Genomic DNA, 16,048 nt, shown 5'->3' on the forward strand with positions numbered 1-16,048 from the left:
AGAGGGAGAGAGAGAACGGGGGACAGTACTGGGAATAGAGAGAGAGAGAGAGAACGGGGGGACAGTACTGGGAATAGAGAGAGAGAGAGAGAGAGAGAACGGGGGACAGTACTGGGAATAGAGAGAGAGAGAGAGAGAGAAGGGGGGACAGTACTGGGAATAGAGAGAGAGAGAGAGAGAGAGAACGGGGGGACAGTACTGGGAATAGAGAGAGAGAGAGAGAGAGAACGGGGGGACAGTACTGGGAATAGAGAGAGAGAGAGAGAGAGAACGGGGGATAGTACTGGGAATAGAGAGAGAGAGAGAGAGAGAACGGGGGGATAGTACTGGGAATAGAGAGAGAGAGAGAGAGAACGGGGGGATAGTACTGGGAATAGAGAGAGAGAGAGAGAACGGGGGGATAGTACTGGGAAGAGAGAGAGAGAGAGAGGGAGAGAACGGGGGGATAGTACTGGGAATAGAGAGAGAGAGAGAGAGAGAACGGGGGGATAGTAGTGGGAATAGAGAGAGAGGGAGAGAGAGAGAGAACGGGGGGATGGTACTGGGAATAGAGAGAGAGAGAGAGAGAAGGGGGGATAGTAGTGGGAATAGAGAGAGAGAGAGAGAGAGAGAGAACGGGGGGATGGTACTGGGAATAGAGAGAGAGAGAGAGAGAACGGGGGGACAGTACTGGGAATAGAGAGAGAGAGAGAGAGAACGGGGGGATCGTAGTGGGAATAGAGAGAGAGAGAGAGAGAGAGAGAGAACGGGGGGATGGTACTGGGAATAGAGAGAGAGAGAGAGAGAACGGGGGGACAGTACTGGGAATAGAGAGAGAGAGAGAGAACGGGGGACAGTACTGGGAATAGAGAGAGAGAGAGAGAGAGAGAACGGGGGACAGTACTGGGAATCGAGAGAGAGAGAGAGAGAGAGAGAGAGAACGGGGGGACAGTACTGGGAATAGAGAGAGAGAGAGAGAGAGAGAGAGAACGGGGGGATAGTACTGGGAATAGAGAGAGAGAGAGAGAGAATGAGGGGTTCGTACTGGGAATAGAGAGAGAGAGAGAGAGAACGGGGGGATAGTACTGGGAATTGAGGGAGGGAAAACAGGGGGTTTGTACTGGGAACAGGAACAAGATGTTAATAAACTTGCAGAATAGGTGTGTAATTGGCAAATGAATTTCAATGTTAGTGTGTGTGGATATTGCATTTTGGTCGGAGGAATAAGATGGCTGCATGCTTCCTGGAAAATAAGAGTCTAAATGGGGTCGACGAGCAAACGGGTCTGGGGGTTCAGATTAAGAAATTATTGAAAGTAGCGACGCAGGTTATAAGCCCATTAAAAACGCCAACAAAGTACTGGGGTTCATTTCTAGAGCAATAGCTTTGAAAAGCAGAGAAGTTATATTAAACCTGTATAGAATCTTGGTTGGACCACACTTGGAGTACTGTGAACAGTTCTGGTCTCCACATTTTAAAAAGGATAATAAGGCACTGGATTAGTTGCAAAAATGATTAACAAGCCTGATTGAATTTTTTGAAGAGGTGACTAAAGTAGTGGACAGGGGAATGCCAATGGATGTTATTTATATGGACTTCCAGAAGGCATTTGATAAAGTCCCACATAATGGGTAGGTACTCACATTGGCAGGATATGACTAGTGGAGTCCCGCAGGGATCTGTCTTGGGGCCTCAATTATTCACAATATTTATTAACGACTTAGATGAAGGCATAGAAAGTCTCATATCTAAGTTTGCCAATGACACAAAGATTGGTGGCATTGTAAGCAGTGGAGATGAAAACATAAAATTACAAAGCGATATTGATAGATTAGGTGAATGGGCAAAACTGTGGCAAATGGAATTCAATGTAGACAAATGTGAGGTCATCCACTTTGGATCAAAAAAGGATAGAACAGGGTACTTTCTAAATGGTAAAAAGTTAAAAACAGTGGATGTCCAAAGGGACTTAGGGGTTCAGGTACATAGATCATTGAAATGTCATGAACAGGTGCAGAAAATAATCAAGAAGGCTAATGGAATGCTGGCCTTTATATCGAGAGGACTGGAGTACAAGGGGGCAGAAGTTATGCTGCAGCTATACAAAACCCTGGTTAGACCGCACCTGGAGTACTGTGAGCAGTTCTGGGCACCGCACCTTCAGAAGGACATATTGGCCTTGGAGGGAGTGCAGCGTAGGTTTACTAGAATGATACCCGGACTTCAAGGGTTAAGTTACGAGGAGAGGTTACACAAATTGGGGTTGTATTCTCTCGAGTTTCAAAGGTTAAGGGGTGATCTGATCGAAGTTTATAAGATATTAAGGGGAACAGATAGGGTGGATAGAGAGAAACTATTTCCGCTGGTTGGGGATTTTAGGAGTAGGGGGCACAGTCTAAAAATTAGAGCCAGACCTTTCAGGAGTGAGATTAGAAAACATTTCTACACACAAAGGGTTGTAGAAGTTTGGAACTCTCTTCTGCAAACGGCAATTGATACTAGCTCAATTGCTAAATTTAAATCTGAGATAGATAGCTTTTTGGCAACCAAAGGTATTAAGGGATATGGGCCGAAGGCAGGTATATGGAGTTAGATCACAGATCAGCCATGATCTTATCAAATGGCGGAGCAGGCACGAGGGGCTGAATGGCCTGTTCCTATGTTCCTAAGGCTGATACCAGAACAGAGAGGTTATACGTATCAAAATAGACTGAACAGGCTGGGGCTCTTTTCTCTAGAAAAGAGAAGGCTGAGGGGTGACCTGATAGAGGTGTTTAAAATTCTGAAGGGGTTTGGTGGGGTAGACGTAGAGAAAATGTTTCCACTTGTGGGTAATTCCAAAACTAGGTGCCATAAATATAAGATAGTTGCTAATAAATCCAATAAGGAATTCAGGAGAAACGTCTTCACTCGGAGAGTGGTTAGATTGTGGAACGTGCAAGGAATAGTTGAGGCGAATAGCGCAGATGCCTTTAAGGGGAAGCTGGATACGTATGTGAGGAAGAAAGGAAATGAAGGATATGCTGATAAGGGTTTGATGAGGAGGGGTGGGAGGAGGCTCCCTTGGAGCATAAATACTGGCATAGACCAGTTAGGCCAAATGGCCTGTTTCTGTGCTGTAAAATCTATGTAATTCCTTGTAACAGATAAAGAGAGAAAAGGGGGATTGTATTGGGAAGGGATAGTGTGCATTTTCCAGAAAATATTACATGAATTGTGACAGTAGCCAACAGTTTTATTTATTTTTTTCCCCTTGTGCACAGAATATCCAAGAAAATTCCAGGGAGAGTGAAGCTGAACAGGAGGCAGCCCTGGCACACGAGGTAAACCTGCTGAACTTCCAGCACTGCACTCGAACCGAATTTACACTCGGGATCCTCCCTCTGTCCCGTTGTTACTTATTTCAGCTGTCTGCCCTCAGGATGTAAACGATCCCATGGCACTGTTCGAAAAAGAGCAGGAGAGTTCTCTGCGGTGTCCTGGCCAATATCTATCCCTCAACCAACATCACTAAAACAGATTATCTGGTCATTATCACATTGCTGTTTGTGGGATCTTGCTGTGCAAATTGGCTGCCGTGTTTCCATACATTGACCACGCTGCACAAGGACTTCATTAGCTGTAAAGTGCTTTGGGACATCCTGAGGTCGTGAAAGGTGCTATATAAATGCAAGTTCTTTTTTTACTTTGGGAGGAAGTACTTGCATTTATATTAATCTACCGGAATCCAGTCCCAGTGTAGTCACTTGTAGGTACACTTTGGTAACCAGTTTGCACATAACAAGATCCCACAATTAGGAAGTGAATTAATATCCAGAGAAATCAGGAGGGCAAAAAGGGGATATGAGATTGCTTTGGCAGATCAGGCAAAGGTGAATCCAAAGAGCTTCTACAAATACATAAAGGGCAAAAGGGTAACTAGGGAGAGAGTAGGGCCTCTTAAGGATCAACAAGGTCATCTATGTGCGGAACCACAAGAGATGGGTGAGATCCTGAATGAATATTTCACATCGGTATTTACGGTTGAGAAAGGCATGGATGTTAGGGAACTTGGGGAAATAAATAGTGATGTCTTGAGGAGTGTACATATTACAGAGAGGGAGATGCTGGAAGTCTTAACGCGCATCAAGGTAGATAAATCTCCGGGACCTGATGAAATGTATCCCAGGACGTTATGGGAGGTTAGGGAGGACATTGCGGGTCCCCTAGCAGAGATATTTGAATCATCCACCGCTACAGGTGAGGTGCCTGAAGATTGGAGGGTAGCAAATGTTGTGCCTTTGTTTAAGAAGGGCGGCAGGGAAAAGCCTGGGAACTACAGACCAGTGAGCCTGACATCTGTAGTGGGTAAGTTGTTAGAGGGTATTCTGAGGGACAGGATCTACAGGCATTTGGAGAGGCAGGGACTAATTAGGAACAGTCAGCATGGTTTTGTGAGAGGAAAATCATGTCTCACGAATTTGATTGAGTTTTTTGAAGGGGTAACCAAGAAGATAGATGAGGGCTGTGCAGTAGACGTGGTCTACATGGACTTCAGCAAAGCATTTGACAAGGTACCGCAAGGTAGGTTGTTACATAAGGTTAAATCTCATGGGATCCAAGGTGAGGTAGCCAATTGGATACAAAATTGGCTTGACGACAGAAGACAGAGGGTGGTTGTAGAGGGTTGTTTTTCAAACTGGATGCCTGTGTCCAGCGGTGTGCCTCAGGGATCGGTGCTGGGTCCGCTGTTATTTGTTATTTATATTAATGATTTGGATGAGAATTTAGAAGGCATGGTTAGTAAGTTTGCAGATGACACCAAGATTGGTGGCATTGTGGACAGTGAAGAAGGTTATCTAGGATTGCAACGGGATCTTGATAAATTGGGCCAGTGGGCCGATGAATGGCAGATGGAGTTTAATTTAGATAAATGTGAGGTGCTGCATTTTGGTAGATCGAATCGGGCCAGGACCTACTCCGTTAATGGTAGGGCGTTGGGGAGAGTTATAGAACAAAGAGATCTGGGAGTACAGATTCATAGCTCCTTGAAAGTGGAGTCACAGGTGGATAGGGTGGTGAAGAAGGCATTCAGCATGCTTGGTTTCATTGGTCAGAACATTGAATGCAGGAGTTGGGATGTCTTGTTGAAGTTGTACAGGGCATTGGTGAGGCCACACTTGGAGTACTGTGTACAGTTCTGGTCACCCTATTATAGAAAGGATATTATTAAACTAGAAAGAGTGCAGAAAAGATTTACGAGGATGCTACCGGGACTTGATGGTTTGACTTACAGGGAGAGGTTAGACAGACTGGGACTTTTTTCCCTGGAGAGTAGGAGGTTAAGGGGAGATCTTATAGAAGTCTATAAAATAATGAGGGGCATAGATAAGGTCGATAGTCAAAATCTTTTCCCAAAGGTAGGGGAGTCTATAACGAGGGGGCACAGATTTAAGGTGAGAGGGGAGAGATACAAAAGGGTCCAGAGGGGCAATTTTTTCACTCAAAGGGTGGTGAGTGTCTGGAACGAGCTGCCAGAGGCAGTAGTAGAGGCGGGTACAATTTTGTCTTTTAAAAAGCATTTGGACAGTTACATGGGTAAGATGGGTATCGAGGGATATGGGCCAAGTGCAGGCAATTGGGACTAGCTTAGTGGTATAAACCGGGCGACATGGACATGTTGGGCCGAAGGGCCTGTTTCCATGTTGTAACTTCTATGATTCTATGATTCTATGATAATCTGTTTTTGATGGTGGTGATTGAGAATGTTGGACAGAACACTGGGAGAATTCCTACAGGATCTTTAACATCCACCTACATGGAAGTTACTGCATGGAAACAGGCCATTCGGCCCAACCAAACCATGTCTGTGTTTACCCTCCACACAAGCAAATAGTCCTAATCACATGTACCCCACCCCCTATTCCTATATCCCTTCAACCCCTTTTCTTCATCCATCTCTCCAATCTAATCTTGAACGTTGACGTCGTTTCTGCCTCAACCACTGGAAGTGAATTCCACAACCTCTCAACTCTGTGTGAAGATGATTCTCCTGCCCTCTGTCCTAACTCTCCGACATTTAATCTTGTAACTATGGCCCTTCGTTCTAGATCCAACTATTGGAAACAGTCTACTTTTATCTATCTTGTCCCATCCTTTAAGGCAGAGGGATCTTGGTTTAATGTCTCTTTTGACAGTGCAGCACTCCCTCAGTACTGCACTGAAGTGTCAGCCGAGATTGTGTTCAAATCCCTGGAATGGGGCTTGAACCCATGACCTCCAGGCTCGGAGGGGCGAGAGTTAACCACGGAGCCACAAGTGGAATGATGTCAGTGCTGGAGGTTGGAGCATTTTTATCACTTAAAGAACTTCCCGATAAGATGCAGAGTAAAACATCAAACATTCCCATCTCCAGACCCTTCACACTGCCCATCAAACACTCCAAAACCAAACATAACAAAGGTTCGATGCATGATAAAGCACAAGTGAGGTGGAGTGTAAAGTTTGGGCATGTTTGTGCATTCTAATTAGAAACTGGGTGGAAACTTTCCAAACATTTCACCAAGGATCCTTGCAACTGGCAGAGAGATAGGCGAGAGTTTAATCTCACCAGTCTGGACTGGCTAAAATCCCAGATCCCAGGCTGTGTTGGGACGGTGTTGTGTTGCACTGATTATGCAGCTGATTATATATCTGATTATACACTGATTATAAATCTCTGATTGCATAGACTGGTCTCGGGGAAAGATCAGGTGGGCTTCTTGTAAGTGGTTGTTGTCCTGGTTTAGTGATTCTCTTGTACCTTTTGGGATTGTACGAGGTCCTGTGGATTTGGTCCAATTCACCATATTCCTCAGAGTGACTATCCTCAGCTCTTAACCTTTTGCTTCTGATAGGATGATTCTGAAGATGAGGAGCAGCCGAGAGAGCCCAGGGTAAGAGAGACTCCAGAAGACATCGCCTTTGATGCTATTGTAAATACAATAGCTTTTCACCCGACCCGGGATGTTATCGCAGCGGGGGATGTGGATGGAGATGTCTATGTGTATGTATTTCACTTCAGTGTTATAATACAGTAAACAGAACAGTCACCTCGCTGACTAGGACAGGCAAAAACGTACAGGCGCCCTGACCGTGTGACACTATTGGACTGCGGATTACCTGCCGGAGGTTCAAGGTGTGAACTAAACACAAGATACAAGTGGTGCAAGGAGCCCCTGTGTAGCTGAATCTATTAGTGGTTCTCCCATGGTGTTGCTCACAGTGGATTGGAGGATACACTTTTCTAAGAAGGGGAGCATTATACCATGCAACACCCAATATATTCTGCTAGATTACAGCTGGGTGTAGCTTGGTGTGTCCCTTTAAAGCTGTAATTGCAGTGCCTCCCTGGGTCAGTTAGAGACCAATTGCGAGGCAGGTCCCCGAGTTCAGACTGGCTTTCTTTTTAAAATGTCTTTTTTTTTTAAATTCTCAGGATGTGGGCATCACTGGCAAGGCTGGCATTTATTGCCCATCACTCATTGCCCTGAGAAGGTGGTGGTGGGACTTCTGTTGAATCCACTGCAGTCTTTTTTTTTGTAGCAATTTGATACAACGGAGTGGCTTGCTAGGCATTAGTGTGGGACTGGAGTCACATATAGGCCGGAAAGGGTAAGGATGGCAGGTTTCCTTCCCTAAAGGACATTAATGAACCAGTTGGGTTTTTTACGTCCGCTTCATGGTCACTTTTACTGATACTAGCTTTTTAATTCCAGATTTGTTTAAAACTGGACCAGGGAACACTGAGAAGTGGTGGGGGGAGGGGTGGTGGAGGGGCTAGATGCTGGCAGTACTGGAATGGGGCCTCAGGGTCCAGCAGTACTTGGAGGAGGGGGGTCTGAGAACATTGGGAGGAGGCAGTATTGGGGCAAGTTCTGGGACCACTAGGAGAGTAGCAAGAAGAATGGGACCTAATCAGTCCTAAGCCCCTATTGGACCATCAACCTCCCCCTCTCCCACCCTCGCCATGTTCCTGCCTGCCAGCCTCCTCTCCTGACCCACCCTCACGCGCTCCCATCACTTTCCCTCTGGTTAGCCAGTTCAAACCTTTTATGTTCTTGTCTTAAAGCACTTACTCTAGCACCTATTATTAGTGTGTTTGCCGAATGTTACAGTCTTTGATCAAAATAAATTTCTGTAAACTAATGTAAGTGGTTTCTAAAATGCTCAAAAAGGTAATTGTTTATGCAGATTCCAAGTTTTTATGTGTTTAAAAAAAAAGGTTACCTTTAAGCCCCAAAAATATTTTGGGCATTACTAATAAATGCTAACTTTTTTATTATGAACTGCTCAGACAGAATCTGTGATTGTGATTTCTTTGACAGTTAGAAAAGAAAACAAAAAGATTACTTATCGAGAACAGATTACCTTCTTACTTACTCATCTCTTTATTACCCTTGAAAATTCAATTAAAAAAATCAGTCGAACCATTTTTCAGGATTAAAAGAATTTTATGTAAAAGAAACTATAAAAACAATGAACTTTGGAGCATTTTACAAGGTAATTTTTTTTGTTTATGGAAAATTACGCTTCTTAAAAATGGTGATAGTTTGGCAAACTCACCAGCGATGCGATTAAGGACAAATTTTCCATTCTCTGCTCCTGGTTCAGGCTGGGGGCACATATCAGGTAATTGCCCCCACAGCTCCGTCCATTAATTTTAAGAAGTGGAAATTTTGCCTTTAAATGCTTTAAAGCAGAAACATGAAGATACTGAGGGGAATGGTGAGACCTGACACAAATTGGGGTTGCATTACACAAATTGGGGTTGTATTCTCTCGAGTTTCGAAGGTTAAGGGGTGATCTGATCGAAGTTTATAAGATATTAAGGGGAACAGATAGGGTGGATAGAGAGAAACTATTTCTGCTGGTTGGGGATTCTAGGAGTAGGGGGCACAGTCTAAAAATTAGAGCCAGACCTTTGGGTGAGATTAGAAAACATTTCTACACACAAAGGGTTGTAGAAGTTTGGAACTCTCTTCTGCAAACGGCAATTGATACTAGCTCAATTGCTAAATCTAAATCTGAGATAGATAGCTTTTTGGTAACCAAAGGTATTAAGGGATATGGGCCAAAGGCAGGTATATGAAGTTAGATCACAGATCAGCCATGATCTTATCAAATGGCGGAGCAGGCACGAGGGGCTGAATGGCCTACTCCTGTTCCATGGGGTTCAAAAGGGGCAGTTTGGGTTCCATTCTTCTGGGCTGCCCACTCCCCCGATGCCGCCGACTTTGGCTTCCCCTTCAATGCTCCAACACCCCCTCCCGACACAGGACCTTTCCCCAGACCGATGCCCCACTCCTGGATCTGACTTAGTGCTTGCAAACCTCTACACCACTTTTTCTATTGCTCCCTGATCCCATAACCGTTCCCGAAGCTCCCAGATTCTGGAACCACCAACTTCCAGATCCTGCCCAATGCACCCAGGAACTCTCCAATGTTCTGGGATTCCCTGGAGCTTCTAGAGCCTGGGACTGTCTCAAAATTCTGCTCGACCCTGAGATTCCATCCCAGTAATTCCAGAACCCCGGCCCTCTTTCCCATTGTTCCCAGGGCTTCCCAATACCCTACTTGGTATAACATACCTGATCTTATAAAATCTCCAACTCACCATGAGCAACGCCCCAGGAGATTTACGTAACAGTTTTACATTAGTACGCACGCCCTTCATCAGCCTGACACGAACTTCCTCTAACACCTCAGCCTGTCACATTATTTCTATCAATGATCCCATTTTTTTTTTATTCGTTCATGGGATGTGGGTGTCGCTGGCGAGGCTGGCATTTTTTGCCCATCCCTAATTGCCCTCGAGAAGCTGGTGGTGAGCCGCCTTCTTGAACCGCTGCAGTCCGTGTGGTGACGGTTCTCCCGCAGTGCTGTTAGGAAGGGAGTTCCAGGATTTTGACCCAGCGACGATGAAGGAACGGCGATATATTTCCAAGTCAGGATGGTGTGTGACTTGGAGGGGAACGTGCAGGTGGTGTTGTTCCCATGTGCCTGCTGCTCTTGTCCTTCTAGGTGGTAGAGGTCGTGGGTTTGGGAGGTGCTGTCGAAGAAGCCTTGGCGAGTTGCTGCAGTGCATCCTGTGGATGGTACACACTGTAGCCACAGTGCGCCGGTGGTGATGGGGATTGAATGTTCAGGGTAGGGCTCGGACTGCTTCATTATTTGAGGGGTTGCGAATGGAACTGAACACTATGCAATCATCAGCGAACATCTCCATTTCTGACCTCATGATGGAGGGAAGGTCATTGATGAAGCAGCTGAAGATGGTTGGGCCGAGGACACTGCCCTGAGGAACTCCTGCAGCAATGTCCTGGGGCTGAGATGATTGGCCTCCAACAACCACTACCATCTTCCTTTGTGCTAGGTATGACTCCAGCCACTGGAGAGTTTTCCCCCTGATTCCCATTGACTTCAATTTTACTAGGGCTCCTTGGTGCCACACTCGGTCAAATACTGCCTTGATGTCAAGGGCAGTCACTCTCACCTCACCTCTGGAATTCAGCTCTTTTGTCCATGTTTGGACCAAGGCTGTAATGAGGTCTGGAGCCGAGTGGTCCTGGCGGAACCCAAACTGAGCATCGGTGAGCAGGTTATTGGTGAGTAAGTGCCGCTTGATAGCACTGTCGATGACACCTTCCATCACTTTGCTGATGATTGAGAGTAGACTGATGGGGCGGTAATTGGCTGGATTGGATTTGTCCTGCTTTTTGTAGACAGGACATACCTGGGCAATTTTCCACATTGTCGGGTAGATGCCAGTGTTGTAGCTGTACTGGAACAGCTTGGCTAGAGGTGCAGCTAGTTCTGGAGCACAAGTCTTCAGCACTACAGCCGGGATGTTGTCGGGGCCCATAGCCTTTACTGTATCCAGTGCACTCAGCTGTTTCTTGATATCACGTGGAGTGAATCGAATTGGCTGAACACTGGCTTCTGTGATGGTGGGGATATCGGGAGGAGGCCGAGATGGATCATCCACTCGGCACTTCTGGCTGAAGATGGTTGCAAACGCTTCAGCCTTGTCTTTTGCACTCACGTGCTGGACTCCGCCATCATTTTTAATGGAAGTCTGATTGAACCCTCCGAGTTGACCCTTCACACTGGGTGACACTGTGACCTCATCTCATGCCTGATTTGTGGGTGAGGGTCATGTGACCTGGCCCTCCAAGCCATGATTCCCAGGTTTGTCCAACATCCTGTCTCCCCTTTTAGCAAATGTCCGCTACTCGTGCTGGCTGCCCTGCTCAAATTAGGGGACCGAGAGGCTCCTGACTCTCCCTCCCCACACTTACCTAAATTTGCGGCCACCCTTCTGATGCTAATTTTGAGTCTCTGGCCACTGTTTCTCTAGCCCTCCCCCGTGCCCACTTGTGTTGGGCTTTGAGCCTGTCACTGCCGCCCTGCCCTGCCCTGGCCTTGTGCTTCTCACCCCGACATCTGAACTCCTCTGCCTTTGGCCAGGAGGCCTCTGGAACAATTTTGTGTACTGGAGGGAGTTGGAGTAGGACTGTGGGGGGCGTAACGGTGGGCAGATAAATATGGCCCTTAACAGCCTCTGCCCCCAGCACCTGTGCTTCCCCAGTTGGCCATGGCTCAGCGAGTAGCGCACTCCCCTCTGAGTCAGCAGGTTGTGGGTTCAAGTCCCACTCCAGGGACTTCAGCACAAACTCTAGGCTGAGTTTGCAGTACTGAGGGACTGCTGTACCATCGGAGGTTCCCTCTTTCGAAAGAGATGTCTGCCCTCTTGGGTGGATGTAAAAGATCCCACAGCCACAAGTTGAAGAAGAGAAGGAGAGTTCTCCCTGCTGTCCTGGGCCAATATTTATCCCTCAACCAACATCACTAAAACAGATGATCTGGCCCTAATCACATTGCTGTTTGTGGGATGTTGCTGTGCACAAATTAGCTGCCACGTTTCCTACATTATAACAATGACTGCACTTCAAAAAGTAATTTATTTAGGATGTGTTAAATAAATACAAATTCTTTGTTTGGCCTTCTTATGTGAATGGACTCGGTATTTATAGAATCTTTTTATCAGACCGCAATGTACAATACAATCAGCACCAGTCGATAGTATGAAAGGTTCTGGTGACTATCGATAATTACACCGGGCCAGCAGTAAGTGCCCTTAACTCATTGAACCAGACTGTAGAGAGAAACCATTCTGTGAGCAGCCTTGGAGGGTTCAGCCCCTCGGTGTCACTGGCCGAGGCAGCTCTGCTCTCTTACCAACTGTTACTGATGGACTCAGTATTCCTACAACTGACAAAGGCCAGGCTTTCAAATGCCATTAAATATTAAACCATTAGAAATCTAAAGTCTGCTTACCTGCTGGGTTTTACCTGTGGCCCAGCAGCTGCTTTCAACCCATGATATGTTTGGGAGGGACCATTAGTCCTTCCCCACACTGTGGGATCTCCTGCACAGCCGCAGTCCCGGCTTCAGCCACTAGATGGCCGGTGGGCTCACAGATCCCACGACACTATTTGAAGAGGAACGGGGGAGTTCTCCCCGGTGTCCTGGGCCAATATTTACCCCTCAGTCAACACCAATAAAACAGATGATCTGATCATTTATCTCACTGTTGTTTGTGGGATCTTGCTGTGTGCAAAATGGCCGCTGTGCTTCCTACATTAGAACATTGACTTATACTTCAAAAGTACTTCATTGGCTGTAAAGAGATTTAGGACGTCCTGAGGTTGTGAAAGGTGCTATATAAATGCATGTCTTTTTTTCTCACTCCTGTTGCAGCCCTTAACCTGAATCTTTCCACTACCCTTGCACTTTCGAGAAAACCCTCTGCTCCCATCACCACCTTAACTACCCACAAACCCTGTACCATTCCCTCCCCCCTGGCTGTACTGTCACTCACTTCATCCTAAATCCTCCAGACACTCCTGTGCACTGCAGCTCATTACCCCCCAGGGTCTGTGGCAACAGACCAGAGATCCCCTTACCCTCAAACTGCCACCCTTCCTTCAAACAGATATCACACTGCCAGGTATCAGACAGGGAATGTGATATTCAGTGTCGGGTGTCAGACAGGGAATGTGATATTCAGTGTCGGGTATCAGTCAGGGAATGTGATATTCAGTGTCGGGTGTCAGTCAGGGAATGTGATATTCAGTGTCGGGTGTCAGTCAGGGAATGTGATATTCAGTGTCGGGTATCAGACAGGGAATGTGATATTCAGTGTCGGGTGTCAGTCAGGGAATGTGATATTCAGTGTCGGGTATCAGTCAGGGAATGTGATATTCAGTGTCGGGTGTCAGACAGGGAATGTGATATTCAGTGTCGGGTGTCAGTCAGGGAATGTGATATTCAGTGTCGGGTGTCAGACAGGGAATGTGATATTCAGTGTCGGGTGTCAGACAGGGAATGTGATATTCAGTGTCGGGTATCAGACAGGGAATGTGATATTCAGTGTCGGGTGTAAGAGTCTGGGTGGTGATCCACTCTCTCAAAACGCTGGATCAGACAGGGCTCCATCTTATCCCCAGCCGGGGAGCTGCATCACTGAGGAGAGTATGTGAGGAGAAACACAAGAGAAAATATTTAAATAAATCACAAGGAAAAATTATCTTCTGACTTGAATTGTGTTGCAGTGTCTCATATTCGTGTGAAGAATCTGGAAACCAGGAGCTGTGGTCCTCGGGCCACCACCGGAAATCATGTCGACAGGTGGCATTTAGCCATTGTGGGCAGGGTAAGCGATGATAATCAATAACTCAATATCGATGAACTGTAACCCATCAGCACAACCCATTGTCACACCGTCTGTGTTAAACATCGTTATACCAGGAAGGGCCAACATCCCATAACCCTTCAGCAACACGGTCTGACGCTCGCGCCCCTCGGTGACCCCCTCCGGCGCTCGCGCCCCTCGGTGACCCCCTCCGGCGCTCGCGCCCCTCGGTGACCCCCTCCGGCGCTCGCGCCCCTCGGTGACCCCCTCCGGCGCTCGCGCCCCTCGGTGACCCCCTCCGGCGCTCGCGCCCCTCGGTGACCCCCTCCGGCGCTCGCGCCCCTCGGTGACCCCCTCCGGCGCTCGCGCCCCTCGGTGACCCCCTCCGGCGCTCGCGCCCCTCGGTGACCCCCTCCGGCGCTCGCGCCCCTCGGTGACCCCCTCCGGCGCTCGCGCCCCTCGGTGACCCCCTCCGGCGCTCGCGCCCCTCGGTGACCCCCTCCGGCGCTCGCGCCCCTCGGTGACCCCCTCCGGCGCTCGCGCCCCTCGGTGACCCCCTCCGGCGCTCGCGCCCCTCGGTGACCCCCTCCGGCGCTCGCGCCCCTCGGTGACCCCCTCCGGCGCTCGCGCCCCTCGGTGACCCCCTCCGGCGCTCGCGCCCCTCGGTGACCCCCTCCGGCGCTCGCGCCCCTCGGTGACCCCCTCCGGCGCTCGCGCCCCTCGGTGACCCCCTCCGGCGCTCGCGCCCCTCGGTGACCCCCTCCGGCGCTCGCGCCCCTCGGTGACCCCCTCCGGCGCTCGCGCCCCTCGGTGACCCCCTCCGGCGCTCGCGCCCCTCGGTGACCCCCTCCGGCGCTCGCGCCCCTCGGTGACCCCCTCCGGCGCTCGCGCCCCTCGGTGACCCCCTCCGGCGCTCGCGCCCCTCGGTGACCCCCTCCGGCGCTCGCGCCCCTCGGTGACCCCCTCCGGCGCTCGCGCCCCTCGGTGACCCCCTCCGGCGCTCGCGCCCCTCGGTGACCCCCTCCGGCGCTCGCGCCCCTCGGTGACCCCCTCCGGCGCTCGCGCCCCTCGGTGACCCCCTCCGGCGCTCGCGCCCCTCGGTGACCCCCTCCGGCGCTCGCGCCCCTCGGTGACCCCCTCCGGCGCTCGCGCCCCTCGGTGACCCCCTCCGGCGCTCGCGCCCCTCGGTGACCCCCTCCGGCGCTCGCGCCCCTCGGTGACCCCCTCCGGCGCTCGCGCCCCTCGGTGACCCCCTCCGGCGCTCGCGCCCCTCGGTGACCCCCTCCGGCGCTCGCGCCCCTCGGTGACCCCCTCCGGCGCTCGCGCCCCTCGGTGACCCCCTCCGGCGCTCGCGCCCCTCGGTGACCCCCTCCGGCGCTCGCGCCCCTCGGTGACCCCCTCCGGCGCTCGCGCCCCTCGGTGACCCCCTCCGGCGCTCGCGCCCCTCGGTGACCCCCTCCGGCGCTCGCGCCCCTCGGTGACCCCCTCCGGCGCTCGCGCCCCTCGGTGACCCCCTCCGGCGCTCGCGCCCCTCGGTGACCCCCTCCGGCGCTCGCGCCCCTCGGTGACCCCCTCCGGCGCTCGCGCCCCTCGGTGACCCCCTCCGGCGCGGTTTCGAGTCGGTGTTGAAAGTGTCAGAGTCGATCGTTTCCCATTAGCGGTTTACAGTTCTTTAGTTTAAAAACAGAAAATGTTGGAACCGTTCAGTCAGCATCTGTAGAGAGAGCAGACATGTCGTTGTTTCAGGAGTTGGTCTGTTGTCAGAACTCACTCTGTTCTCCTCTTTCCAGAACTTTTCACAGTTTCCAAAGACAAATCGATCCACATTCTCAGTGTTGAAAGTGGCAAATTGGTAACAAGGATTCCAAAAGCTCACAGGTACATGATGTGGGAAACTCCCAGTGTGGAGTCGGGTGTGGGGAGATCTGTGGGGGGAGAGGAGTGTGGAGGGACATGTGGGGACGGGGGAGATACGTGGGGGGTGGGGAGTGTGGAGGGACATGTGGGGACGGGGGAGATACGTGGGGGGTGGGGAGTGTGGAGGGACATGTGGGGACGGGGGAGATACGTGGGGAGTGTGGAGGGACATGTGGGGACGGGGGAGATCTGTGGGGGGTGGGGAGTGTGGAGATCTGTGGGGGGAGGGGAGTGTGGAGGGACATGTGGGGACGGGGGAGATCTGTGGGGGGTGGGGAGTGTGGAGATCTGTGGGGGGAGGGGAGTGTGGAGGGACATGTGGGGGCGGGGGAGATACGTGCGGGGCGGCGAGTGGGGAGACCTGTGGGGGGTGGGACAGCATTGCAGCCTTTTTAGTTCCGAATCCTGATTACGATAACCCGGGAGCGTGTGTGTGTG

General features: G+C 50.1%; 1 long non-coding RNA gene across 1 annotated transcript; it reads left to right on the forward strand.

The window, feature by feature from the left end:
* Positions 1-1,106: 1,106 nt before the first annotated feature.
* On the forward strand, positions 1,107-15,565 carry LOC137307783 (uncharacterized). The gene is made up of 5 exons (XR_010959212.1): positions 1,107-1,139; positions 3,243-3,302; positions 6,855-7,003; positions 13,614-13,714; positions 15,484-15,565. It is a non-coding gene; the product is annotated as an uncharacterized lncRNA (long non-coding RNA).
* The last annotated feature ends 483 nt before the right edge of the window (positions 15,566-16,048 follow it).

This window comes from Heptranchias perlo, unplaced genomic scaffold, assembly GCF_035084215.1.
Source record: "Heptranchias perlo isolate sHepPer1 unplaced genomic scaffold, sHepPer1.hap1 HAP1_SCAFFOLD_1108, whole genome shotgun sequence".
NCBI classification, from domain to species: domain Eukaryota; kingdom Metazoa; phylum Chordata; class Chondrichthyes; order Hexanchiformes; family Hexanchidae; genus Heptranchias; species Heptranchias perlo.